This window comes from Bombus affinis, chromosome 7 (assembly GCF_024516045.1).
Source record: "Bombus affinis isolate iyBomAffi1 chromosome 7, iyBomAffi1.2, whole genome shotgun sequence".
NCBI classification, from domain to species: domain Eukaryota; kingdom Metazoa; phylum Arthropoda; class Insecta; order Hymenoptera; family Apidae; genus Bombus; species Bombus affinis.
Genome location: NC_066350.1, coordinates 10,157,785 through 10,184,340, shown reverse-complemented (window position 1 = coordinate 10,184,340; position 26,556 = coordinate 10,157,785). Strand labels below are relative to the sequence as shown.

General features: G+C 40.1%; 1 protein-coding gene and 1 long non-coding RNA gene across 6 annotated transcripts in view; one reads left to right on the top strand and one right to left on the bottom strand.

Moving 5' to 3' along the window:
• The window catches only part of LOC126918623 (multidrug resistance protein homolog 49), a 72,124-nt gene that overhangs the window by 18,648 nt on the left and 26,920 nt on the right, over positions 1–26,556 (top strand). For 2 of the 5 annotated variants that reach the window (XM_050726722.1, XM_050726720.1), the window contains exons 1-2: positions 8,004–8,148; positions 10,094–10,480. The exons of the other annotated variants lie outside the window; for them this stretch is intronic. The gene's annotated coding sequence lies outside the window, so the exon portion shown is untranslated. Of the gene's footprint in view, positions 1–8,003; positions 8,149–10,093; positions 10,481–26,556 lie in introns of those variants that run through there. 5 annotated transcript variants of the gene reach the window in all.
• LOC126918651 (uncharacterized) lies at positions 6,840–7,795 on the bottom strand. Its single transcript, XR_007711389.1, has 2 exons — positions 7,227–7,795; positions 6,840–6,956 (listed from the first exon to the last, which is right to left on the bottom strand). It is a non-coding gene; the product is annotated as an uncharacterized LOC126918651 (long non-coding RNA).

Sequence of the window (26,556 nt, the reverse complement as noted above, 5' to 3'; positions counted from 1 at the left end):
GTCGTGACATCGCGACTTTAAAACAGCTTCTAAATATTAATGGATAACTGTATTTTTCATCGTTGATCAAAATCATTTCAATTAGTCACTGGAATAGCGTTTCTGTATTTCCGTTTTTGCTTCTGTGGTCGCATTATAGAGCAATTTTTCAAGTTCTTTCTTATCCTTTTATATCGCGAAGAAAATCTTTTGGAAAGACCGCCAACCTGATTGATTTTTCACAGATTCAGAAGTGTCATATGAACAAACAAAACAATGTAGTACTTCCTTTGCTTCCAGCAAGATTTCCTTCCAATTTTGCACAATATGTATACGGTAACAGTCGCTCGTCTTAAGAAGAAGAACTATGTTTCGGAACTATGCAGTTAACGATAAACACTAAATAGCGTAGCTACGTGAAGAGACTTTCGTCCGCTTTAATATATGTGATATTACAAGCCCGCGATTTTCCCTTCAGGAGGATCGGCGGGCGGCTCTCTTGGCCGTTTGAAGACTTGCTGAGTGGCACTCTATTAGAGAAAAAGCATTGTATAAAGATAAACGAGTTGTCAGGTGTAACGCGTTCGTTTATCTTGACGTTTCTTAAGTTTATAGCATAAAAGCATTGTGTTGTAGCTAATTTCGCTTTTTTCTGAAGAATGAACTAGTATCGCTTATTTAATGATGATTGAGCTATTATTCCAAAGACTAAGGTAATTAAAGTTTCTTTTTACTTTTTCGTTCGCTTTCAGTAAATTTAACGATACCATTAGCCAGGTACATAATTGTCACTTTACTTTTCAAAAGAAAGCAATATATTGGGTTGGTAACTAAGTGATTTTGTCATTAGGTGATAATGACAAAATCTGCAATCACTTAGTTGCCAACTCAACATTTACATAACAAAAGATAATATAATTCACCGTAAATTCCAAAGTTTTTGAACACTGTACTATTATCGTATTTCTCATTCTTTTTCAAAATTTGTCAATTTCAAAACTTGATCATCACAATTTTTAAATGGTTCAAATATGATTTCATAGATGATGGCGAGTCATTTCTCAAAATTCATGTATCCTTTCACAGCGTAGAAATTGTTAATCACGCGTACGAAAGATACAATTTTGACTAATGAAATAAAGACAGATATTCGTCGATGTAAATGGTATAAACGGACCGCGTAAGTTCGAATTGCATGAAATCATCGGATGTAAGCCGTGGGTGATCACAAAGGCTGTCTACGCGTGTATTGTAACCTTCGTTGGATAGGCACCCGCTGTTTGATTCGTAGCGAGCAGAAGAGCCATTCTGTCCTTTCTCTGTCCTTCGTTAATCGACTCTTCTCGTAATGTAAAACTCGCGTTTCCATGTCGATGGATTTCGTCAATATGCGAGAACGCGAGATACACGGAATTAATGATATTGATTATTCCCTTTAATTTCGATTGTAATTTAAATTAAAGGACCGACGAGAGTATTCCTTTGTCACGTCTGAGTGAACGTCTCCTTTATGACTTCCATGCAACGCATCGTTGATATTTCTTTTCGAACACGAATCGTTTGTCGAATTGGTCGAGAACGATAGCAAAAGAGGGTTGGAGAGACTGAACGGAGAAAGCAAATAGACGATCTCGATTGCATCTAATTAACGTTGTTGTAAATATCCAGTGTCTCGCAACAAATCGATTCTGTTTACGGTTTGCTGACATCGAATAAATTACAAGCAATGTCGAGTCCCTGCATTAATTATGAATTATCTATCGTGCGCGTGGCCGCGACGATATCAGCGCGTACAGGGGAGTTTCTATGGAAAAGCGATCGCTGCTAGTTGAGCGTGAAATAAGCTTTCTACGATCGAGAAAGAAAAAGGCACAAGAGTATCCGATGTTCTTTGAGAACGCTGCAATCTTATCCTCCGTTTTTCTTTTTAACGATCATAAACAGCGAGATATTAGAATCGTAATTTTCGCAAACTCCAGCGTCTTGACACAATATACCGATACTCGTACCCTTTTCCTCTTTTTTTCTTTTTTTCTCTGTTCTTTTATTTCTTTCTTACTTCGAGTCTGAGAACAGTTTATGGTTTATACAAAGCTTTTCGATTGATTCTCGTTAAACGAGCTGTTTGACACTGGCACGGAAAATATATACCGTCGAGTTATGAGAGCCGAAGAACGTCAAGGATGTGGTAGTCAAGGAGGTAAAACGTATATTAAAGGAGAGAAAAGAAGAAGGATCTGCTCCAGACGTTGCATCTTGATGTTATTAAATGGCTTTTTCTGCTTCACCCACACCTTCGTAATGTTTCTGAGCCTTCCGAAGGCTTTTTTTGCTCTCCACTGTCTGATCCCTCGGTTGTTCTTCATTCCATCTTTTTTTTATCTTTCATTGCCTCCTCTCCCATTTTTCCGCCGTGAAAACACTGTCCGCACTTTGCCTTCTCTTGCACGACGTACTTACTCCCTTTTTTTTTCAAATCGTAAATTGCTCTCGGTTCTTTTTTACCTAGAACGTGCCCTTTCCGTGCTAGAACTCTTTAAAGATTTTCTTTCTCTCCTGTTCCTTCTCTTGTTCCACCGTGGAACGTACGTTATTGGGGTCCTTCGAGTTACGATATCTTCTACGAAAATTCTTCGCCGTCCTGAGAACTCGAATCGTTTGACGACTTTGATAACGTATTTCGTAATAAGAGTCTCGTCACAACGTATTTTCATTGTGCAATTGTACCTTTTTTTCTCTTTTGAAATCGCGTTTATCTTTCTGATTCTTCTCTGTCGTAAAACAAATAGAACAAGAGACATCACGAATAATCTTTCAACAAACTTCCCTTGTTTGCTGACATTTCTTGGAAGTTTTGCTGCAATTTGCAGCTGAAAAAGCACTTCAAACCACTTGAGAGGAATATTTATTCTCTTCCCGAAATCTTCCCGATTTGTAGGTAAAACGTTTGTCAATTACGCTATCGACAGCTATTCTCGCCTTCGGTTTTCGTTATTCATCCTCAGGCAATCTATTTCCTCTAATCAAGTTAATCAACCACTAACACTTTCGATCTATTTTTCAACAATTATGAAGGGTTATATAAAACTCTCCGCTAGCATCTATTATTACACCATCTGCCCTATCTATCTCGTCGCTGTTATACTATTTATAAACCATCCTGTCAATCGTATCAATTTCAATCAAACCTCAATGAAGATCAATCACTCATCGTTTACCAAGTCGTTGCCCTTAAGCATGTATCTCGTATTTCTGTCCACCCTATCGTTCTACGCGACCTTAACTCAATCTACTGCAACCAAAAATTTTTCCCTAAATTTAACGTAATTTCCTCACACACGGTATCGTTATCGCTTACGTATTTTGTACAGGCGGATTTGCCAGTAATTTTAGGGTCGATTCGAAGTCCAATGCTCGGCTACAATCTCCTCGAATGGATACCAATTAAAATAACTGGCCGGGGGTATGTACGGCTTCGAGGCCGGCGACGGTTCAAAGGGGGTTCAGAGGTCGTTGGAGTGCTTTCATAACTGTTAATAGGAAACAATTGCCGTCTCGATTAAATTCCACTGAACTATTACGGGCGTCGTCGACATCGTGCCGTAAGGAGGAAGCGGGGCTCCGGCTTTCGGTCTTGCAGTTTCGAGGTTACTGGCCTTTCTCGATTCTCCTACCTCCGCCGGGATTCCTCTTGCGTACCGCTTCCTAGTTTTCCGTGCTGTTGTTTGGCCGTGCACGGCTCTGTATTACTGTAATAGTCAAACCGGCCTTTCGAAGCGATTTCGTAGTCCAGGTCGTGATTTGTCGCGATACCAGCGAACGCCAGATTCCGTGATTTCCAAGTAATGCCGGTCCGAACGAGGTCACGGTTCTGAATGCCGTAGAATATCGAGCGACCTCGATGTGAATCGAAGAAGGTACTAGGGGATACAATGCGCCTGCAATTCGAGCATGCAACATGGATGGCGTTGAAAGGCCAACGAATTTATTGCGATAAATACGTCGACCTGCGATGCTTGACCGCGGATCGACGCTGGATTTTTAAACGATTCGCGGGTATCAATCTCGGGCTTGTGTGTGTGTGTCCCGAAAGTTTAAATTATCGCGATACTATAATAAAACATTCGAGTCTTATCGATCTTCCAGTTAATAGCGAAACGCTACAGCTTCGTTTCAAGAAACGAAAGTTCGATCGAGTCTTGGGAATGGTTGAAAAATTCAACGTTAAATCTATGGTTGAGCCTGGATCTTTGTCGTGTTGAAGGTTAATATTCAATTATGTGTAAAGGTATTATATGATCGTGAATTATTGAGAAATATCATTGGAGATGTTAGGTCGGTGTATGCGAAATGTCAGAATAATTTTTATATGAGTCAGTGTACTTTTCCAATGACTAACTTATTCTACTATTCTAGATTTGTAAGAGTCATCGGTTCTATAATTGTAAAATTCTTCGAATAGAGTTGTTACAGTTTCTTCTAAAATAATTTCTCCAATTCAAATATTGCGTAAGCGAAAGAGAAGATATCTTCAATCTCCCACAAATGCTAAATTTATGTTTCTAATAACTTTCCTGACATTGACGTTTCTCTCTCTCTGTCATATCTATTATTATAATCCTTCCTTCATATAATCAATAGTTATCGATAGGACAAAATTTAATAGATGATCTGGTCTGCTAAAATCCATGTCGACACTATGCCAACATATCGTATGCACTTAACATAATCTTCTGATATTAAACGGAAGATCTATAGTATCCCATATCTGTTACAGACACTTCAGTCAATAACCAAGTCGTAGATTGCCGCGTTATCGATAGGAGTCGAATGTTTTCGTTTCTGTTGTAATATCGCAACAATTTGAACTTCAAATCGGTGTGGATTTGGTATGCGATAAAGGTCGGAATTATAGAAACGAAATCCCTATGACGATTCGAATGGTACCATTTATCGTTGCCGTATCGTTATTTGCTCGTTAATTTAGCATTCGATCACCGAAGATAAAGAGGCTCGAGGCTCTGCCGAAGTCACTGATAGATAGCTCGATCTACTTTCACCGATGTTGTTTACTTGTCGATGGCTAATTGTTGGCGATCCGAGAACTCGCCGCCGAGTCGATTATTCTAGCTGGCTGGTTTACGCAGCTTTATTAGTCAATAGTTATCCACACCACCGGTCAGGTAATACTGCCGTTACTCTACTATTGTCGCTGTTCTCCAAGCTACCTGGAAACTGTATCGCCCTGTGGTGTACAATTAATCGTGCCTCACAATAGCTCGTTACCGCCTAATCAGCCATACTAACAGACTGTTAAGAATTAAGCTCATTCAACGAGATGATATCGCAAAATATTGTGACTCGTTGTTATTGTTGGTTTAACACGGCGTCATTGTTCTTTGAAAAAATTACATACTATTCTACTTATCAATTAAGAGTTTAAAGATACTTTAACTCGAGGAAAACGTTTATCAAGAATTATTAATTGAAAGGCTAAAAAAAAAAAAAAAAAAAAGTTAACGAGCAATTCTCTTTGCCAACTACAAGTTTAAGAATGCTGTTGTTTTAGCGGGACATTTATTAAGAATTATTAACGGAGAAGTTGATAGGAAAAGTAGTATTAGCGAGAAAACCTATAATTTGAGAAAATTGTGGATAAAAATAGATTTTAATACAGAAATTTATATATTTATAACGTAGGAGTATAAAAATTGAAATTTTCTCCTCTACTTTTTGTACATTTCTCAATTTCATTGCACGGATACATGATAAATCTTCACTTGTTAAGAAACAAATCATCTGTTTTCGTAAGTTTATTTATAGCAAGCAGACGGTATAAATAAAGAAGGATGTTTGCAGCATCAGCTTTATCTATTTTTGAATTTTTGGATTTTACCAATGTGGGTTCTAAAGGCTAGTATAATGCTTCTGAAGATGAAAACACTTTACAGAATGTACTCGTAACAAAATCATAAATAAATCTCACGTATTGTTTAAAAACACACTTGTGTCAATTTTCCATTTAGATTTTTAATTAAGATTATCAAACGCGTTATAGAACTTCACCGGTAATTCATCGACTACGATCAACATGTTCGAAAGTTTCATTACATAAATATTCTCGTGCCAGAAAATTTTCGAAAATGTCCAGGATGGAGCGACGATATACACGTCGAACAGAGTTTTGTCGTTTATAGACTGGCTGCAACACCGTCTTGGGAACGTTCTTGGAAAATTTTCTGGCAGCGGAAATGGGTCACTGTGTCTACCGTGACGTCGAGGTCGATCCCGTTGCAGCCGCTGCATCTGCATTTTGCAGTGGTTGAGATCACGCTGCGTATAGACGCTAGACGTCGAATAATCGATGTCTGAGTATATGTTTGCAAGCAGATCGTCGCATCACTTCCCTCAACAGAAACTCGGAACTGATACAGCGCGCTTTTATCACGAAGCGCGCTCCTCTAATCGGGCGTACGCCAGTTGAACTCGACTTGATTGCCAGTATCGTTAAACAGAGGTTGTACTAATCAGAATCCAAAGGTCACGCGTAATACTGTACTTTTTTTGATATTAAACAATAGCTAGGATTAGAGGAGACGAGTCAATCGATGATTGAAGATAGATCAATTCAGCTGTTAGGAATTAATTTCAAGATACGATCGACTGTCCCTAGCAATTTGACTGTATATTGCAAATAAACAAGTGTCGAAGTTGTTGACTCACTATAATCAAATTTTCCTTTGTTTGTCGGATAAAAAAATGTATAATTTGTCACTATGGTATAAAAGCTAATAAGGACTGTTATAATTGGATCAGTTGGTACAATATAACAGAATAGTATAAACGATAAGAATATGAACGATCGTTTCTATGATTTGATTTGTATTGCAGATAGAGATACAGATGTATGGAAATTATTAGCTTCCTATAACTGCATTTTTCTTTCACTTCAGTTAAAAAATGTTCAACCTTTTACCCTAGGAGAAAGGAAGATGATTGTTACAATAATACTTGGATCAGTTAATGGTAAAATAATAGTATAGTAACAAACGTATAAGTAATTTTTGAGGCGCAGACAAATAAATTATATAATTTGAAAGTTGCACGAAATTAGAGATATTTAGATTATGTGTATTTATACTTAATTATAGGATAAACATATAATCGTCAAAGTGATAGGTATATCTTGGATCCACAAACGTGCAGAAGCTCATTAAAGCGGTGGTTTTAATTTCAAACATTTTAACCTGTCGGTTGAAGTCCAGCGTCTGATAAATTGTTCGGATTATATCCATTCATCAGTTCGAGGGAACAGTATGTTTGTAGCCGTTGTGCTCCAGCAACCCACATTTATCTCGTGCCAAGCCTGCGCTTTCGTATTTGCGCTTTGCACAGGCCGGGTATCCGACCACGGATGTCAGTCTTCGCGCAGAATTTTTGCTACTTTCGTTTAGTCCGTGCCTCGATCGATCTTACTTTCCACGCATCTATTGTTTCGAGAAATAATACCACACTCTTATTGAAACGTTACACAGTTCGTATATAATCCTTGAATCGACTGATCGATTCCAATCCTAATTGAGAGGTCGTAAGATCGACGATGGTGAATTGAACGAAGATCATTGAGAACGAGATCGAGCGGTGAAACGGAACGAGGAGCGGTGCTCTAAAATAAACTTTTGGCATTACTCGCTGATTAGACGAAGAGAAGAGAGGATGTTGGAGATGGAAAATACCGGAACGATGCAACTTCCGTTCATTTTAGACGAGTACGTCAGAGGTTCTCGAAATACGTCATCGGGCGGTCGAAAAGACTAGCGACGTTAGACGTCATCGTTCGATCACAGGAGCGTCGCGACGCCACGGTGTGCCAGGCGGCGCGAATCTCGTCCCCAGAATTTCGACGATATCCGGTTCGCACTGGTTCCCGCTGGCTCGCTTCCGATCTCGACCACGTTCACGAGCACACACGGTGCACGTCCGGCCGTGGTCGTCCCTTTTCGACTTGCGGCGTTTGCTTCAGTCCAAGAGGGATGAAAAAGAGGGGACGCGTCGTCGTTGCGTAAGCGTCTGGACGTCGAGGCACCGTTGCGTCAGTCGTTCGAAAGCTACTAAGCATCGCGGTTCACGAAAAATCCGAGGGAATAAGCGCTCGCTCTTGCAACATTAGTGAGTTTCTCAAGAAGATAATCGCCGTCGAGAAAAAATCTGCGAAAAGCCGGCACACCACCGAAGCTTTTCAACTTTGCCTCGTCTCGATTGCGCTTGGCTTCCTCTTCCGTTCAAGGTCACATCGCCTCGCATCATCTCGTTTCGCCGCATAAATCGCCGCACGAATTTCCAGTGTGCTTCTCTCTCTGCCACAGACCTTGACGGTGGAAAATTCAAGGTCAATGGCAGTACGTCGCTTTACAATAGGGACACGAGCGCGCAGCCGCGCCGTAAGATCGAATTTTATGGTGGCGCCCAGACGACGCGAACGATACGTGATTATGGGACGGAGCCATGTCGAATGCTTTTCTGTTCGCGCCTCTTGATCAACCGGCAACGAATCAGTCGTACGATGTTGTCTTCGATTCATCCATCCTCTCTTCTATCTTTGATCAAACGTTTACCGATTACATAAGGATTGATGGCATCGCCTTTCAAGTGCATATATCGAGAGGGTTTGTTTTCGTCGTGACCTTCATCTACAAACGACCTTCCTCTTCGATATATCTTCGTGAACTATAAAAGATAATCGTATCTTTTTGTTTCGAATACTCGCATTGAATAAATCGAAGTACAACGTGAAATAAATAGCTCGATATTCGGAAGCACGTGTAACGTAACTCGACCGTGGCATCTAATACCGTGGCTGGTCTGCTTTAAGGTGGCGCGTTATTTTCCACGCTTGAATTTTTTCATCACCCGGTTCTCCTATTAAACTCGCGCAACTGCATTTGGACGTTTGCATTTTGCACGCTGTGCAAAGTGACGCACCCTGGCGAGTGTTCTTATTCGCCTATGTTTCTTCCATTCTCATGCAGCTTTGTGACACAGGAATAACTCTTCCGATGGAGTATCATAGCTCTTTCCTTAAGTATCGTCGTTGGTACAACAGTCGCGTTTTGCAAAGCTTGCAGCAACAACGATCGGTCTTCCGCGAACTTTCTAAGGGGAAAACCGGGATTTCCTCGTTCTCTGTTCGATCGTCTCTCTCATTGTTCGATCACGTGTTTTCCTTGTTTCATCCATTAAGAACCGCAACGCGTATTCGAAGTAGCTTTAACGAAGTTATGTCGAATAAGGAAATTCGTAATTCAAGAAAAACTCGTCTCTTTTTCGCAGTTGCGACAGTTTCGTCGATATTGGCGACACGTTTTTTCCTGCACGTGCATATATAATATGTGACATACGGATCGATTCGAAGAAAATTGTCGTCATTTCACCTGATATCACGAGGACGTTTTGATTGAAATATTTTGCATTTGTTTGTTAGATTACGAGTTTCTTCCGTGTATCATCCATCACATTTATATTCTGCATTAATTCCTTGCATTTTCCTTTACGTTGCTATTCTTTGATACTATCAATAAACTCATCTACATTAGTTTTATTTTACTGCGAGAAAACTGCGCGTCTAAATCCTATTTCGAAAAGATTAGTACAATTATTCATATAGAGTGGTCCTCTGTACATCTCCGCTTCTTATCGGTAAAAACAGAACGCAACAAATTGCATGCCACAAGTAGAACACGAAGGGTTAATTTTCAACCACGTACTCCACGATTATTTATCATTTAATCATTACACGTCCGAAATAAATCTGCGATTCGATCTACTGTTGCCATATTCTCACCATAACATCCCTAGAAAGTAGCGAAAGATTAACAGAAATTGCTCGAAAGTTAAATACGTACGATAATCGAACTCCTGTTTCATCCAACTGTCTCTAATCACGTATTGGCAATTAGTAATTATACGGCATAGTAAATTACGATCGGTGGCGCGGTGACGGTTGATCGGGTGCTACGACCGAGAACGAGGAAACCCAGCCGCATGTAAACTCGGGGAGACGGCGTTATCTCGCCGATGTCACCTCGAGCGTATAAAAGACGGACTCTTTCGACAGGTGGCTTCAGTAATTCATACTCGTGCGAGGCCGACCGCTCCCGCCAGATTTAGTTCTCGTTCCACGTCGCGTGTGAACCTTCCCCACGAACACACGGTTGTTTGGTGCTGTGCGTGTCTAAGGTCATAGACAACGTCGTTCTGCACTCTTCATCCCCTTGGCTCCCGACGCTTCCACCCAACTTTTGGATACATCTTCGATCGATCTTCGTTGGATCACGCGGTTCGTGCACGGCCGTGGGATACGCGTGCATTGACAAGCCGCATAGTGAAGCCTAGTGAAGTTGCGAGGGACACTTATGAAGGGGTCCGTCAACGCACCGAGGCCTATCGTTGATCAGAACAGATATATTTGGGATAACGATTGGAAACAGTAGCTTGGTACAAGGTACGTGATAAAAGTGCTACCGGGGGTCTTCGAGAATTTAATTATCGCACGTTGATATCTTCCTTGTCAATTCGGCGAATTTGTGCGACGATCGTGATCATTGAACTCGTCGATAATATTTTTCTTTTATTTTCGACGACCATCGGGTTTTATTAATATACTGGGCTTAAAGTATCGCGTCGTCGCGATCGTCTGGAGAGTATCGATATTTTTGGACGATCTATATTTTTCAAACAGCGAGATGTTTGGAAGATATGGGTGTTGAAAATTGCTCAGAGTAGAGAAGAATCGTGCACGTTTATGGGATGTTTCATATAGACGATATGGGAACCACGTGTTTGATGATACGTTTACATGGGAACGATTAATCACCGTTGGCTAATACACGGTTGTCTGCGAGACCCTGGAAAAGGGTCGATTTAATCAGCGGAGGATATCAAACGCGTATGCTAGAACATATCAAGTTGATGCAACAGGAATTCATAGCCTGCATTGATTTTGACCTATGTTCTACGCACGGGTCAAATCAATTATCTTTGAAGCGTGCTTTACCTTGATCCCTTGTCAGACGCATTTGTACCGTGTTAATTTATTATTCCTACGATTTGTGGATAGACTGTTTCGCTTCGAAGCAGAAGAAATTTTATAACGAGAATAAAGTTTCATCTGTCGTTTTAACGTTTTAACGTTGAACTTTGACGAAGCCTAACCAATACGCGAAAGGTAAACGACCATGGAGATGGAATGCGACGGAATGAAACCCTGCGTCGCCACTTAATCCTATTTAAAATTGAATCACCGACAAGCGAGTTCATCTCCGTTCGTCGATGTTCCGTGACCTTTTTTCCGCGACCTGTTGCCGTCAAAATGGCACGGAGGTACCACGATTAGAAGGAACATCGTACGTCGCTGTTTCGCTTGTCATAATCCTATCGCACGTCCAGATTTGCCGATTTCTCCGTACGATTCGATGAAACTCGCCAGGGAAATATAACGTTTCTAAGAGGGAAATTTTCACTCGGGACAACCTGAAATTATTTTATTTGTATTTTCTAGCGTTATTTAATTTTTTCTCCCCTGTGTCTATTAATTCCGCAACAGTTCTATAATTATCGTCCGCAGTTCTCGTTCACAGTTTCTATTTATTTGTTCGTCGTTCCTTTTTTCCACGTTCACGTAGACGGATTCGTTTGAATAGAGCTTGAAAAATTCAAACGTACCAAACAAATCTCGGAGGACCGGCAGTTGCAGAAACGGAATGCTAGCGGCTAGTAGCAGAAACGCTGTACCAAAATAATCTTCGTGCGCAACTTTTATTAAAGCGTTGGCTGCGAACTGGCACAAGGCTCTGTTAGGATAGTCGTGTTCGTTGACCTACATGAATGAGAAATCGCACGATTTACCAATTTCCACGGGAATTCGCTCACTCGGTTTTGCCATTCTATACTCGTATTAATCGTGTGTATCTCGCTTCTATATTCTCGTGGTTATTACCAACTAGAACGAAACCCAAACCGGATGGGTGCTATTGCGTTGTAGCATTATTATCACACTCGAAATAAACTTCGTTGATCCATTATTGGCTTTATGGAGGTAAACTGGTAAGCTGCCAAATTTTAGTCGAGTGTCTGTCTGTAAACAGAATGGAAAGTGGTCGTTGGAAGAGGAAGAGGGACACGATCTTTCGTGGTGCAAGTTACTTGGCGTGTTTAAGACGGAACGATGATTTGTCGTCTTTGAAAAAGTATATTTCTCGAGGATCGACGATGCACGAAGATGTATAGAACGCTGCGCCCGGCAACAAAATATCGAAGTGTAATCGGAAATATTTACTAGCGTTTCTCCACGCGGAGAATGGTTGCCGGTATATTTTTTCTCCATGTTTTATCGAGCTTTTTATCGTGTGTGCCAGCAGCATCGCAACGACGAATGGCGTTCGGCTATCGACGTTATTTCTCCTCACTCCGCAAATGCTCTCTACATTGCTTTCTTTTATTTATTTCGGTTGAAACTTGACGATCGAAAGGATTCTGTCGATTCTATCATGTCGCTCGACTCATTATCGAAGCAAAATAAAATTTCGCTGCGACATTATTTATCTGTAAAGTGGATCAGTCGTCGCCGGAATCCCGCGCACTTCTCCCTTCTGCTTTTAATCGTGTGACGTAATGCTGCTTCGGGAATTTTCGAAATTCATGTAGGTCAGACACCCGCAGGTGGGAAAGGCACAATTATATAATGTCACAGTCATATTTTTCATCGACCCTTATCTTAACGACAATAGTCAAACAATATGAGATTATAGATTGTATTATTGGCGCCGTTTCGTTACTTTTTTCTGGCTATCTTCGCTTTCGTTTTAGCAATCGTTTGGCAGTTAATTTATTTGATAAACAATCGCTGTATCGTGCTTGTTCAATTGTGTACAATAGGATACGAAGTTTTGATTGTTTACGAGAAAGCATAGATTTTTTGATGAAAGAGTAACCTTGTTATCGCGTATTATTTCGCTTTTTCGTCTGGACACGTCGAGAATTCGCGTTGACATTTTGATGGAAGTTTAATAACTCCTCCTTTTATCATCGTTCCACGAACTTCCGCCATTATCTCTGACACGATCGTACAAGTCTGTTGACGTTTTCGCGAATATACAAACAACTTTTGTGTTTCTCAATATAAGCAACGAAACCACAATAGCGTAGCCTCGACGGCGACGATATCAAATCTCTTCGAGTTGTTTCGACGACCGTTTCACAATTGAAATAGGTTGGATTCATTCGCAGCACAACTTTTTCGTAGTCTGCTTCCTGACGATGGGACAACTGATTCGATAAATCTGCTCCTATCGATCGATTCGTCGCGTAATTAATGCTAAAGGTTAATCACGCAAAAAGGATATTATCATTTATTATAGGAAATTGTTGTGTCTACGACAATTGCGCGTGCAACTTTACGATGACAATTATAGAACGTGCATCCGTGTATTGTGTAGATAAATACCTGTTGTCTCTGTCTGGTATCATCAATAAACTGATTCGTGAGTTGTACCACCGGTTGCACCACCACTGTTGCCAGTTTATTTTCATTGCAGATACGAAATTAACAATCGTCTGTTTTGTGGAAGATTTATTACGAACCGTAAGGGGTATCGAGATTTTCCATTGCTTGTTTAAGACATTTTATATAATCGAACTTTTAATAAATTTTACCAGTTACGAGTTACAAGTTATCGATATTGGTTAACACCCTTGTACATCATTAACAAGTTTGATAGTAGTAGTAAAAAACAAATTTTACTAGCGAATTTTACAAATTACAAATAATTTGTATACTATGTTTGACGAAAAAATATGAAATTGTAAAATAGACGTCTATCGTCTATAATGTGTAATATATTAATTTATCGACACATATTATCGATCGTTAAATTATTGTATTAAAGAGCTCTGATTGGAACAATTCATTGATCGAATGCAATGATATATCACCAGGACCCCACGTGTATAATCTTAATTAAGTCTTTTACAATGATACGAGATAGCAAGAAAGATCCATGCGCCACGGTTGATTGACAGCATGAGATTATATTTTCATGAATATTTACTTACACGAAAGCTTAAAATCTCGTTCAGATTAGCCAGGTTATCTAAATTCAAGAAACTCGACATTTCTTTATTCTCATAAATCTGTCGTTTATTTCACACCAGGTATCCTTTGTTCCTATCCTTGTCTATTCGTGAGTCAAGTAGTAAATTGATTTCAAATAATTCGAAACACTTCAACAAGTGTCTAATAATAATTTGTATCTTTATGCTTCTTTCTATGTTGTCCCGCAAAAACTCGTCCTCGAGAGCATCATCGTAATGGCATCGACGAATCAAAGAACAAAGGTGGTAAAATTCGATTGGCAGTGATCAAAGGGTAGGCTTTGCTCGAAGACTCGAAAGCTCGTTACCTTCGACGTTGAAATTCACGGGTTCGATCACGACAGGGCGCAGGGATACGGAGCGGAGATTTTCGCGGCGACGCGACCTTCTGTGTTGATTCGTGTAACAGCGTTAAACTCTAAACTCCCTTAACTGGATTGGACGGTCGACGAGCCGCGGATAGTTAGCGGCAGCTGTTGCGCAAAGGATTGCCAGCCCCCGTCCGCTGACAAGATCCCCAGTCGCTTTAATCTCCTTTGTTACGCGAATTCTCCACCTCCTCGTGTAGACTCTAATGACTCGAAATTCCTGTGAAACGTGGCCGTCCCCTTCCAATTATCGTCACCCACGATCCACGGAGTTTTCGCTATCGCTATTTTTCAATATTTTTTTTTATCACTTCCTTATCCTTTTTTTTTTAATTCCTTCTTCAAATCTTTCTTTTTTTATCGTCTTTCCTCCTTGCCGACTCCTCGTGTACACGGAACGAAACTAGAGAGAATTGGACGCGAATCGACGAAGCAGCCAAGCGCTTTAGAGGATGGTAACCCACGATCGGACGCTGAGTGGGATTATTCGTTGCGGATTCGAAAGCTCGTGTTAATCGAAATTGTTAGTTCGAAAAAGTTGATACGAGGTGTTTTTTAAACTTTCTATTGGTTCTACAACTGTCTGATTGGATTTCGTTTCAGTGTATCTCGATATAGTAAAAGGGGTAGATGGTTTGTTTGCATAGCTGTGATTCCTTTCTGCTTGATATCGCTCGCTTTATCGCGCGCCGATGGTCGAAGGTTCCCAGATTTCTTTTATGAAGCAAGTTAGTACGCCAATCCTAGAGAAACTATCGATTCTAAGGATTACTGGTCAGTAAGATCCACATCTTTTGCCAGGTTTTATTTTATACCGTTTTATCGCTTCGATCCTCTTCCTTCGATTATCGTTGGTAGGAAAGGAGATAGGGTGGAAAGAAGCGTTGGAACAGTGTCGAGTTTCGGCTTTGTGATATCGACGTTACCTAGAAGTAGCGATTGGAAACAGCTTCTCTGCGACGGAGTTAATTTTTACAAAGGGATTAAGCGGTTTCCAGTCAGACACGGAGAAGAACGGGGTGCAGCGCGGCAATATCTTCCCATTTGTCACGAAAAGGATTAGTTTAGTCGAGCGAGAACGAACTTCCTCGTTCGTTCTTTTTCCCTTTCTCTTTTTTCGCTTCCCTTTCTATCCGAATTTTGAACACTGAAATCTGTTTTTCCTCGTCTTCACTTGTTTTTCTCTACCGATTCCTTTGCAGTTAAGAGCGTTTGACACTCTGTAACTAGGTTTTTGATTTTATTTATATTAAATATTTTATTGTGTTTTATACCTCGCTGTCTGAGCGCTTACTACGTATAAATGACTCGATAAGTCAGATCCAAATGACAGGCCATTTTCGGCTATTTAACTCAAGCGAAATTCTTCCAATGACGTTTGTACCAAACAATTTTACATTTTATGTATATAATTGTTCATTCGTTATGATAATTTCTAGCCGCGTATTTTGAAAATTTATTTGCTGCAAAGCTGTAATCTGTCTCCTGTCAATTTAGAACAATTAGCAACATCACACACGAAATTAGAAAGTGTTTATACTCGTAAATAAAAGTGCATATTATCGTAATATGCTTTTAATTTATTCACGTACAATAACGTCTTTCCTTCACCTATTATTTTTATGTACCAAAAGATTCATCTCGAGAATAAACAAATGAATAATTAGATGAAGTATCGAATCTAAATATCTCGCGGCACAATCGTATCACAAACCGAAATAATGATAGATGGCTTATCGATCTCGCGATATCTTTAAGATCATCTACGGAATTCCCAGTCGCATGAATCGTTCCACACCACTTTGTCGCTCTCGAAATCTCCGTTAACATTTGTTTCCGCTTCTCAGTTCGAGAAGCAACGCTCCTCTTCTTCTCTTTGACATCATTTTGACGCTAGGAAATCTTCGATGCTTTTCACCGCGCAACTCGAATCGTCGAAATCACGGAACAACGAGACGATTGTAAACACACCGTGTGTTTGCGTTCCTCGGCGATACGTCGAGGAACACATCGTCGTCGCGATCCTCGTCCGTTTCTATCGGTGGTGCAACACGATGGTACAAGGTGTACGTTCTTTGGTGACCAATGCTTACAATCTGAGGCAACTTTTCTTCGGAATCATTGTGGCAATATTGAAATAAATGGCAATCATCGTATCTCGATCGATCACAGTCTCTTATTAATATCTCTTATTAGTCACAGAGATACGACCACCAATGAGTAAACTGTGTCTGACGTTGGATTACTTTCTGATAACACTGCCACTGTAATATCACCGGGTTCTTCCAATGCTTTACATTGTATCAATTAATCGAGGCATTGCGATCAACAATAGATTAATCTCAATACACGACAAATCAAATGTTTCGTTATCTATAGCAAATATCAGTCTAATCAAATATTCAGTGCAGCAACTAATCGATTTGAGAATTTATCATCCTTTTAAATAATAGTGTACGTTTTAGTACTCGAAGCTATGTTTACTTTCGAGTAGAAATTAATCTATTTGTAAAAACTTTTGTCACGACATTTGCCCACAGCTTCATGATTTAATTAGACATTATATTGTGTGGTATAATTACGGATACATCCATATATTCAATTATGTTATACGATAAAAATATTTGCAATATATTGGACAGAAATGAGAGATGCTAGAATATTCTCTTGCTTTCTCGGAGAAAGGCCGACACAGACCAAAGTCATTTCTTGTCTTCAGTTTCGTTACTTGGATTTTTTTTTAGGAAAAATAAACTCCTCTACCTTTGTTTGATTAATACAGATTATAGGAATAAATGAATACTACGAACATTCCGAAAAAAATGTACTTTAGTCCGCTTGTACTCTCAATTCGGCTTCCTCGCAATCTGCGCATTTTTCTGCCGTCTCGTCCTGATTAGTTCGACTCAGACTCGCTTTATTCGATGTCCAGATGCTTTTCTTGGCAACGTAAGCTCCATTCGCGATCGCCGCTCTTGGCAACGAGAATGTACCTTTTTAGTGCTTAAAGAAGACTTTGCTCGGTGACCTCGTAGAAAATCAGCGCCTTTGAACGAGGCGTTCCTCGTTTCGCCATTATCGCGCGATATTTTTGGTTTACCAGGTCGATGTAGCGAGAGAAAAGGACGGGGCGAGACGGAGAATCCGAGACGTACGTCTTCTGCCAACGTCGAAGAAGCTTCCGCGAAATCGAGTTGGCAAAAGAGTGGGCGGTGTTGGCCAGACTCGCCCAAGGTTGCAGACGATCTCGTCTGTCAGGTCCTCCACGTATTTAGCCTTTCGATCGACGCACGTGGACGTCGGATCGCGTGTATATAAAAATACGACCAGACGATTTGCTCGCGAATGATACAAGCCTCCTTACATTCTTTACGAAGTACTCCTTTCTCTTTCTTTTTCTTTTCTTCTTTTTTTTTATGCTCGAAGAAATCGAACCGCTCGGCGCGTGGAAGTGTACGGCTTATTCTCAAAATAGCCGCCGAGGCACGCGTTTGTTTCTCAGTTTGCGTCACTCGAGTCGTAATTTCCACTATGACGTAGTCTTATACTTTTCCTACATTTTATACGAACCGCGCGGTTATACACGAGATGAGATTCAACGTTTGATGTAGTTCGCTAGTTAGAATATTTGAGTGAAAAAATGGGGCTTCTTATTTACTGTAATTTTTATCTTCGGCCAGGCGAACTTCATCTTGCAAACATTTTTCACGCGACCGTAAATATTAGCTCGTTTCATTTTCGTAAACAGAGTTCAGTGAAATTGAACAAATGACAATTCTCAGTCGAAATAAACGCCGCTCGAATTGATAATCCCTTATCGTATTTTTGATAATTTTTTGATCCTTCGCTCGTGAAATTTGGTCAACGTCGAAGCAAAATATACGGCAAGATGGGTTCCAGTGTCGTCGATTTTGGAGAAACATTCTCCAGCCAGTGGATGGTTTGATGTCAAGACCTGCTCAACTCATCTTTTTTTATGTTTCTCGAAGTTTTATATACAATATACGGATTATCTTGTCGCAGTCTCTTCTCGAAGGAGCTGGTAAAATCAGGTTTTTGTTTGAACTTCTTCGTGACATGATATTCGATAAAAATAATCAGGAAGAGTGACAAAATATAAAAAATGAAGGAAAGATAGTGAATTCCATTGTCTCAGCCCTTTATATTCTAAGGGAAAACATCATCGAATTATTGATAATGAGCCAAGAGTTTGGCTCGTATATCGCTTCCTACGCCAGAAATCCAGAATAATCGTTCAATAAACGAAAGACGCTCAGTTAGAAGCTCGAATTGACTAACGTTATCGCTCGCAGAAAATCTAGAGATACGCAGATATTTTTGGTGATTCACGAGATTCTATTACGTAGAATTGGATCAGCGCTTCTATCTTGTCCGTGAGATGCTCATTGCATAGAATTATAATAAATTTATAGTCTGAATGAAACGACATTTACGATTTACCGCGGTTTGTTGGCTCAGAAATAAAAGGTTTCCCTGTGTGCAATTGAAACGAAATATTCGTTTGTTTCGATAGCTTTAATAAGCGGAAAGATCGTAAACGTCGATTAAATTGTTCCAGTCGTTGCAAAGCAAGTCGGAGACGCGGTGTACAAGCGGTAGAAGCGGTAGGTCCACGGAACGTCTAAAATTAGTCGGCGGCTGATTACGGAATTCGTTGGTTCGCCGACTAGACGTCGACTATGAAAAGGAGGCCGCGAAACGCGTAATCGTGATCGTTAATAACGAAGGATACTTAAAATAAATTTTCTCGAATAACACGGTCGGGCCAAGATAAATATTGAAACCAGATGACGAAGAAAAATAAGTCATCATACCATTGATCGACCATTTGAACGATAAACTAACTTGTGTTTTAACATGAATATCATAGATCACTATATCAATGTGTTAGCTTTCTAACACTGGAATTAACGAACTCGTGAAAGTGACGGATTTCATATTTTGTGCTTTTGATAATATTATTTCCATTGTTTCACTTTCGTTCGCACGGTATATCGTTATATTTATCGATACAATATATTTAGATATGGATTAAAATTAAAAGCCGTAGAATTAACTAACTCCATCTCGCGAATTTTTAACCCTAGGACTATCATCGTTTATCGTTTCGACAGGTTTCAAATTCTTTGTTTTAGCGATTATTAATCTTAATTACAATCATCTGTGTGTATGATACGTTTCGGTCGGTAGTTTTACCGTTTAATAAAAAATTCACAATCTGGAAAGGGGCGAACGTTTTTCAATGAAACGTTCCCTCCGAGCGGAAAAAGTTGGTTCAAGCATTCATCGTTGGTCGAACAGAGCATTGGTAAAATATTCTCGAATTCCAGAGGAACTTTTTTTCCACGGGACATCGGTTAGATTCGAATCTGGAAACGCGACCGACAACTGCTACGAATTAGGTGATGGCACGGTTCTCGAACTCTCCACATGCAGTCGGGTTTAAGGCCGCGAGAAGTGTGCCCGCTGGCCGTTTGAAAATACAATGGAAATTAATTTGTCGGACTTAACGAACCTCCGAGAGCACAAAGCAGCCGAGCACGGTAAAGCGGAATCGCTTTAATTATAACTCTCCTCGGTCGAGGATCTCGTCGGCGGTAGCTTTATAATTCACGATTTCTGTTCTGGCGAAAAAGCTGCCCGCTGAAAAATTCCCACCTTTTGTACCGCTATCAGTCAGAGATGATCTCAGCTCGTGGTGTTGTAATATTTTTGTTACTAATTAAACGGCCGCAGCCTCCGTAAATTCGATCGTAAATACACGAACCACGGCCAACTGGCTACGCGTGCTTTTGACAGATTCCAGTGGATTAAAAGGTATCCCTTTTTTCAATGCTGGCTGGTCCGCGTTGCTATCTACGAGCTGTTTCGTCCGTTTCATCGTGAAAAGATTGAATAATGTATTTGAGTATGGATTCAGAAGGAAACAAAACGTCGAGAGCTTGTTATTTTTGGATAGGCGATTAAAAGGTTTAAAGAAAATAGGGTACAAACACGATGTTTTCAATTTCTTATGAGAATAACTCAAACTTTTGTGGAAAAGCACAAATTTCAAAGTGCAAATTAATCTACTTTCGCTTGTACTGATTATTTTACACTTTATTAAATTAACGTTTAACTGGTATTTGATATTTTCTGAAATTTAACTTTTCGTCTTTTACGACTAAATAAACGAGAAAGATTCAGTTTCATTCGGCGTGAAGAAATTTATCAGCGAGGATAGGGAACAACGCGTAAGGGGAAACGGATGTTCTATGGTCAGACGCACTGGAAACCGACAACGCTAATCGCTACGCTTGTCTGTATCTGTCCATATACATTCTACCGTAAGATTGCTTTCGACGTATAGGCTGTGGTTACAGCTGCATGCGATTAACGATGCATCGAGATTTACATGGAATTAAGCAGATGGATAACGAGTAAGACCGTAGCTACTGCGGACGTGAATCCGCACAAACTGGCGCTGTGACAAACTCAGTACGTCAAACCGTCAAATGCGCGTATAGATTCTAATGGACGTATGCATTGCGATCTTCGGATCTTCTGTTCGCTTGCTCCAACGGCAACCTGAAGATTATCCAAACATATAGTCACTAATTCATCGTTCGATCACTTATTCCGCAACGACTTGTCCGTAATTTAGATTTAACAGCAATTTCGAGGATAAACATTTATCGATCTTTGGCAGAATTTCAGAAGATACACGAAACATTGTTCCTGGAAAAAATTTTTCGAGTCACCGGTGACCACGCAAGGATTATACGACGCTCACCGCGGAAACTCCGTTGGAAATTAGTTTCCAAGCTTAATGGAGTTTCGCGATTGCGAAAGGTGCCGCGACGAACGACGAAAGTCGTCGGCGAACTTTCCGTGTAACTTTAGCAATTTTTCCCATTAGCCGCGATTTTTCAGCGGCGGAACACGCTCCTGACGAAGTTTACCGCCTTGCTGGTGCGGTAGTAAAGAAAGAAAGAGGGCGAACGATATCCGAGCAGACCGACTCGCGAATACATTAGCGCGACAAAACTTCGCACGGATTGTTTTCCTTGCCGAAATTTGTTCTCCGCCGTGTTACGGGGATCTCGAAAAGATTGGTCGGCGAATTCGAAAGAAAGATTACGATCCCCTTGGGAAATTAACATAGAACCATGGAACTTGCACGTTTCTAACAAAATTAGTATCAATGAAGCTGTAAATTGTTTCAATCGCTACGAACTTCACGAGCTAGCTGATATTTCTAAACACTTTCAAATCGATTCGCAGTATTAATTCATAGTATTATCCTAGAAATTTCCATGGTTTTTACTATTTCACTTTAACGTTACACGAATGCTTCAGGTATTGTCGTTGGGTACATTGTACGTCATTATGGTCGCAGTGATTTGCGCTTGATAGCCAACTGATCTTCGTTTTGTCCATACGTAGGACAATTTTCTTACATAAAAATATCGACGATCCTCCAGAATATCGAATGTCCTTCTCTATTTTCTCTTCTTCAAGACTGAACTTTCGTACGTTCGCGGAAAGACGCGATCTCGAAGAAGCGCGCCAACGGGATTCGTAAATTCCCGTTACGATTAGATTAATCGACGCCACGAATCGTTCGATCCCTTATTTCTTATGGGATAATAAGGGTAGTTGATTGCATAACGCAGTTATTAACAGGTTACTATATATTTTGACTTATCCAACAACTTCAGTGTGATATTTTGATTGAGAGATACTCAAGATTCAATCATACATTGATTGAGATACTCAAGATTGAGTATTTGATATGACAACTACGAACGAGTACGACCTGAGACTCCTTTCGTGTTGAAGATGATGATAACTGTTGTAGATTCCAGTGATAGACTAGTTGACTGTTCTGTAGTTCCAAGAACAAGTCTAGTGTAGTAGAGGAAGTTGAGTTGACCCTCCTGATATCGTAGAAGAAGTATAGAGATGTGGATTGATCCGTGGATAGGATAAGTATAGAGATGTGGATAGGTCCGAGAACAAGTCTGGAGGGTTGACGTGACTGCTTTGTAGTTATGAGAACCAGTCAAGTTCGTTCTTGTGTGATTACGGAGGAAAGCTCTGTAAGGGTGTGCCCTTTGAACGAAGAACGCGGATTTGTTGCTCATACGTTTCGTCAGGAAAAATGAGGGTAACGATCCGCGATGTCGATTGGTTATTACCCACGTTAATGCACGAAGGTATGAAGAGGAAGCCTCCTGCCAACGTGGCTCGTGAGTGACCTTGTTTATGGGAAAAACTAGCCTTTTCGTTCCTGCAAGCTAATAAGATTCGGTTCATGGTAGGGCCTTAGGTTTATTGAGAGTCTTTCTAATGGTGTTTGGGCCTTGATGGCCAGATAATGAAGGACGTAACGGTGCACGGACCATTTCACTCGACGTAACAAAGACTTTGGATCATTATCTGTCCGAAACTAATCTTCTGGCAATAAATGGCCAAAAACGTGTATTACAATGGAAACTATTCTTCTATTATGGAAACTATTTTACAAAGAAATTTCGTTTTTCAAAATGAAAGATTTCGGACTGTGGACATTTTCAGGGTGAAATAATACTTGTTCAGAGGACAAAATCTCTCGATTTCGTTAATAATACTCGACGAGTAAGTTTGCGAACGGGATGACAAAACGGTGCAAATGCGAGTCCATATCTCGTTGGCAAGGCCTTCCGCTCGACTTCCGGTTCTACGGGCTCATCGATGATTTACGAGCCGCGAAAAAGAGCGGCCAGAGCACCGGGGATAAGACGTGTCCCGGGCACGAGAGGGTCGGCCTTGCAACTTCAGAGACAATTTATCGTTGCATCGATCCCGCAACGAACGGGAAATTTTATAAACTGCCTTTCGAGAGGGCAACGAAGGAAAAATTGGATCGCGTGTACCCGGCCGTGGAGAAGGGCGAGGGGTTATTGGAACGGAGACAAATGAAATCGGAAAGCTCTCGTTCGCATGAAATAGGATAATTCGAAATTGACCGGTCCCCCGATGTCGCCGATCCCTCGCGGCTCTTTATTACTCCTCGTTTCTCAATTCCAGCTTTGAAAGCAACCGTCTCGTTAATAAAAGCTCAACTTCCAGAGAACTTTCTGTTCTCGTAGTTTCTTGCCCATTAGATTCTCGCTGAATTTCGCGAGGATGTCCAATCGAATTCTAGAATGTCGTACGTATGTAAAAAAGATATTAATAATATTTATTTATTTATTTTCTATTAGTGCAACAGCGTTTGGTAAAGGTTGTAAATGTAGTATCGTGGACGAATGGCCTAAGAAATATCTGGTAAATCATCATCACTTAGGCCTACCCGTATTATTGTTTAAGTGCCTTTAAGTCAAAAAGGGTCTGGCAGTCTTACTAGGTGAGCCACAAAACAATATTACAGGAAGGCCTAAGTGCCGTTAGGTCAAAAAGAGCCTGGCAGTTTTAACGGGCAGTCGAGTAAAAGAGTCGTGAGTTGAGTATTCGTGAGTTGAAAGTCGATGTGTGAGGAGTTGAGTAGTCGTGAGTTGAGTAATTGTGAGTTGATAGTCAAGTGGTGAGAAGTCGAGCTGTGAGGAGTCGAGAGTTGAGTTGCTGAGTTGTTACGAGTTGTAAACTACTAATTGTAAGTTGTGAATTAACTATTTAGTTATAGCACATTACTGTATTTAGTTCACGTTAAGTAACCATCGTTTCTTGTCTAATCCATTATAAATAGATCTATCGATCAATAAACTTATTATTTAGGATAAATACAAAATTCCTATATAAATGATATAGGTATAGGTCAATAAAGAAAGATAAATGCGAAATTAGTGTCAACCCACGTGCTGTAAATCTCGCTTAGCTCTTAAATAGAATTTAGCGAGCTGCGAAGAAGTTTCGGTTGGCGAGAGAAGAAATTGTCCTGTTTTCGGATTCAGTCGATACAATTGTTTGCGTTAGTATTAGTTACGCGCAGAAATGTGTGGAATAACAGAGATTTTCTAAAGGTGGAGCACTAAGTTCGATAAATCTGAGAATATGAGGACAAACGATGCAATTATTTCGAACTTTGAGTACAAAATCAGCGGGACTAGTTTACGTTATTTTAGAGTAACTAGTTCCAAAGAGATTAAGGATGGACCGTAATTATTATGACAAGTTTTTCCAATAGACTTTTGTGTCCTCTTGTGATTTTTATGATTGGGAAAAAGTAAAGGGTTTAGAAGTGGAAGTATGTACAATACATAGTTTGTTACAACAGGATGACCGCTTTAAGAAATGGTCAGTACTCGGCCAGAAGAAAGATAAACATATATATATTGATACGTTGCGTCGTTATGCTTCATGTTACCAAAGCGAAGGTACGGTAAAGTTGCCCTCTATTCGTCGACGAAAGACGAGACGACATAACAAAAGAACGCTTGATCAAAGAGCAAAAGTAATGAGAGATACGGACGATGGGAATAAAAAGGACGGTGGCTTCTTTTTTTTCCATTTATTGGCTTTCTCTCGTTTACTCAACGAAGTCTCGTTTAGAGTGCTTTTGATCCTTATTACTGGGTACCGAGACTCTCGCCCATCGTTGATGTACGGAAAAAGAGAAAGAGCAGGAGGAAACGCTATCTTAAAAGATTTTAATCATATTACATCGACTATTCTATGGAGTTAGGAATAAATTAATGTACCGTGTCTGATCGAATTATCTCGATGTAATTCGTCTTCCAAGTACGAACAATGGCAACATCGAGATCCTTCTTCCGACGATTAAAGACGTGTCTGTACAATTAAAGGGGTGGACCGGTTTTTCATTGAAAAAAGTTACCGAAGTGCAACTCTGTTTCGCGATTAAAGACCACCTACTAACTCAGACAGCAACACGACCTAATGACTTAGCCGTTTTTATCGCGCCGTTTATTCGGCAATTAGAACAGCAATTGGGTGCAAGAAAGACCGAGCGTTGTAGAACGCAAGTGGCAAATTGCAGTTGCTTAACATTAACGCTTTGTCGCTTGTCGCGGTTTCATTTGCACGAGTTCGCCCAAGTTTCGTTATCATGCATTTTTACGCGATGACCCATTAGAATAACCGAGCGTATTCGTTCCATACGTAGTTAAAACTTTCAAAATTTCGGACATGGAAGGTTTAATATTTTTGTTCTTCCATCTTCGTCTTTCTCCGATTTTCGTTCTTCCATTCGAAAACTATTTCTTGTTACAAATGGCAAAAAAATTTGACGAGTTCTTCTCGATTTCAGAAATTGAAACACGCTGGACCATGATGTTCTCGTATATTTACATTTAAGAATTTTAATAGGGAGAAAGAGAAATAGCACGCAAAAGCTTCGGTTGAAACTTGAGCTGATATGTACGGCAGAACTGTCTGGTCCCCTGTGCAGTCGACTTTACGGTGTAGCGACGTAGTAATATACCACGAGCAAGAAATGATAGCCACCTCGAGCGCTGAATTATCGTTTTAGTTCGCGCCATAGCCTGTTGAGCAGCCGGAGATTTAGAAAGATCTCGGCCATTGCAAGAACAGGGAACAGAACTTTCCTTCTACCATCTATTAACTGTCACCGTTTATTCTTTAAGGAATGCATTCAGTTAAACGCAATTAAACAGTAAATAATTTACTCACGCGCACAAACTACTAGATTATAACATAAATTCGTCCTACTTTCATTATTCGATTTTATTATCTTTCGCTCAATTAATAATATTCCTTTAATAAATGTAATTTAATCATTCACACGCACTATCGAAGAATTTGGAATCGTTACACGTATCATGGAATCAGGAATTCGAAAAAAAAAACGAGCGAGTTTAGAATTCTACTATCTTGGAAAGTCCTCTACTCAAAAATTGATCAAACTAAACAAAATTACTACCTACGTTAATTTCGAATAAATAATACAGTCGCGAAAGATAATTAAAAAAAAAAAGTAACGAGCCAAAGTATTGGGCAATCAGCCTATCCGATCAGCGAATGATCGCTGAATCATCAAACGAATGTTTTCGTCATTGTCAATGCGTAATTGAAATGTGACTACTAGGCCCACCCTTCA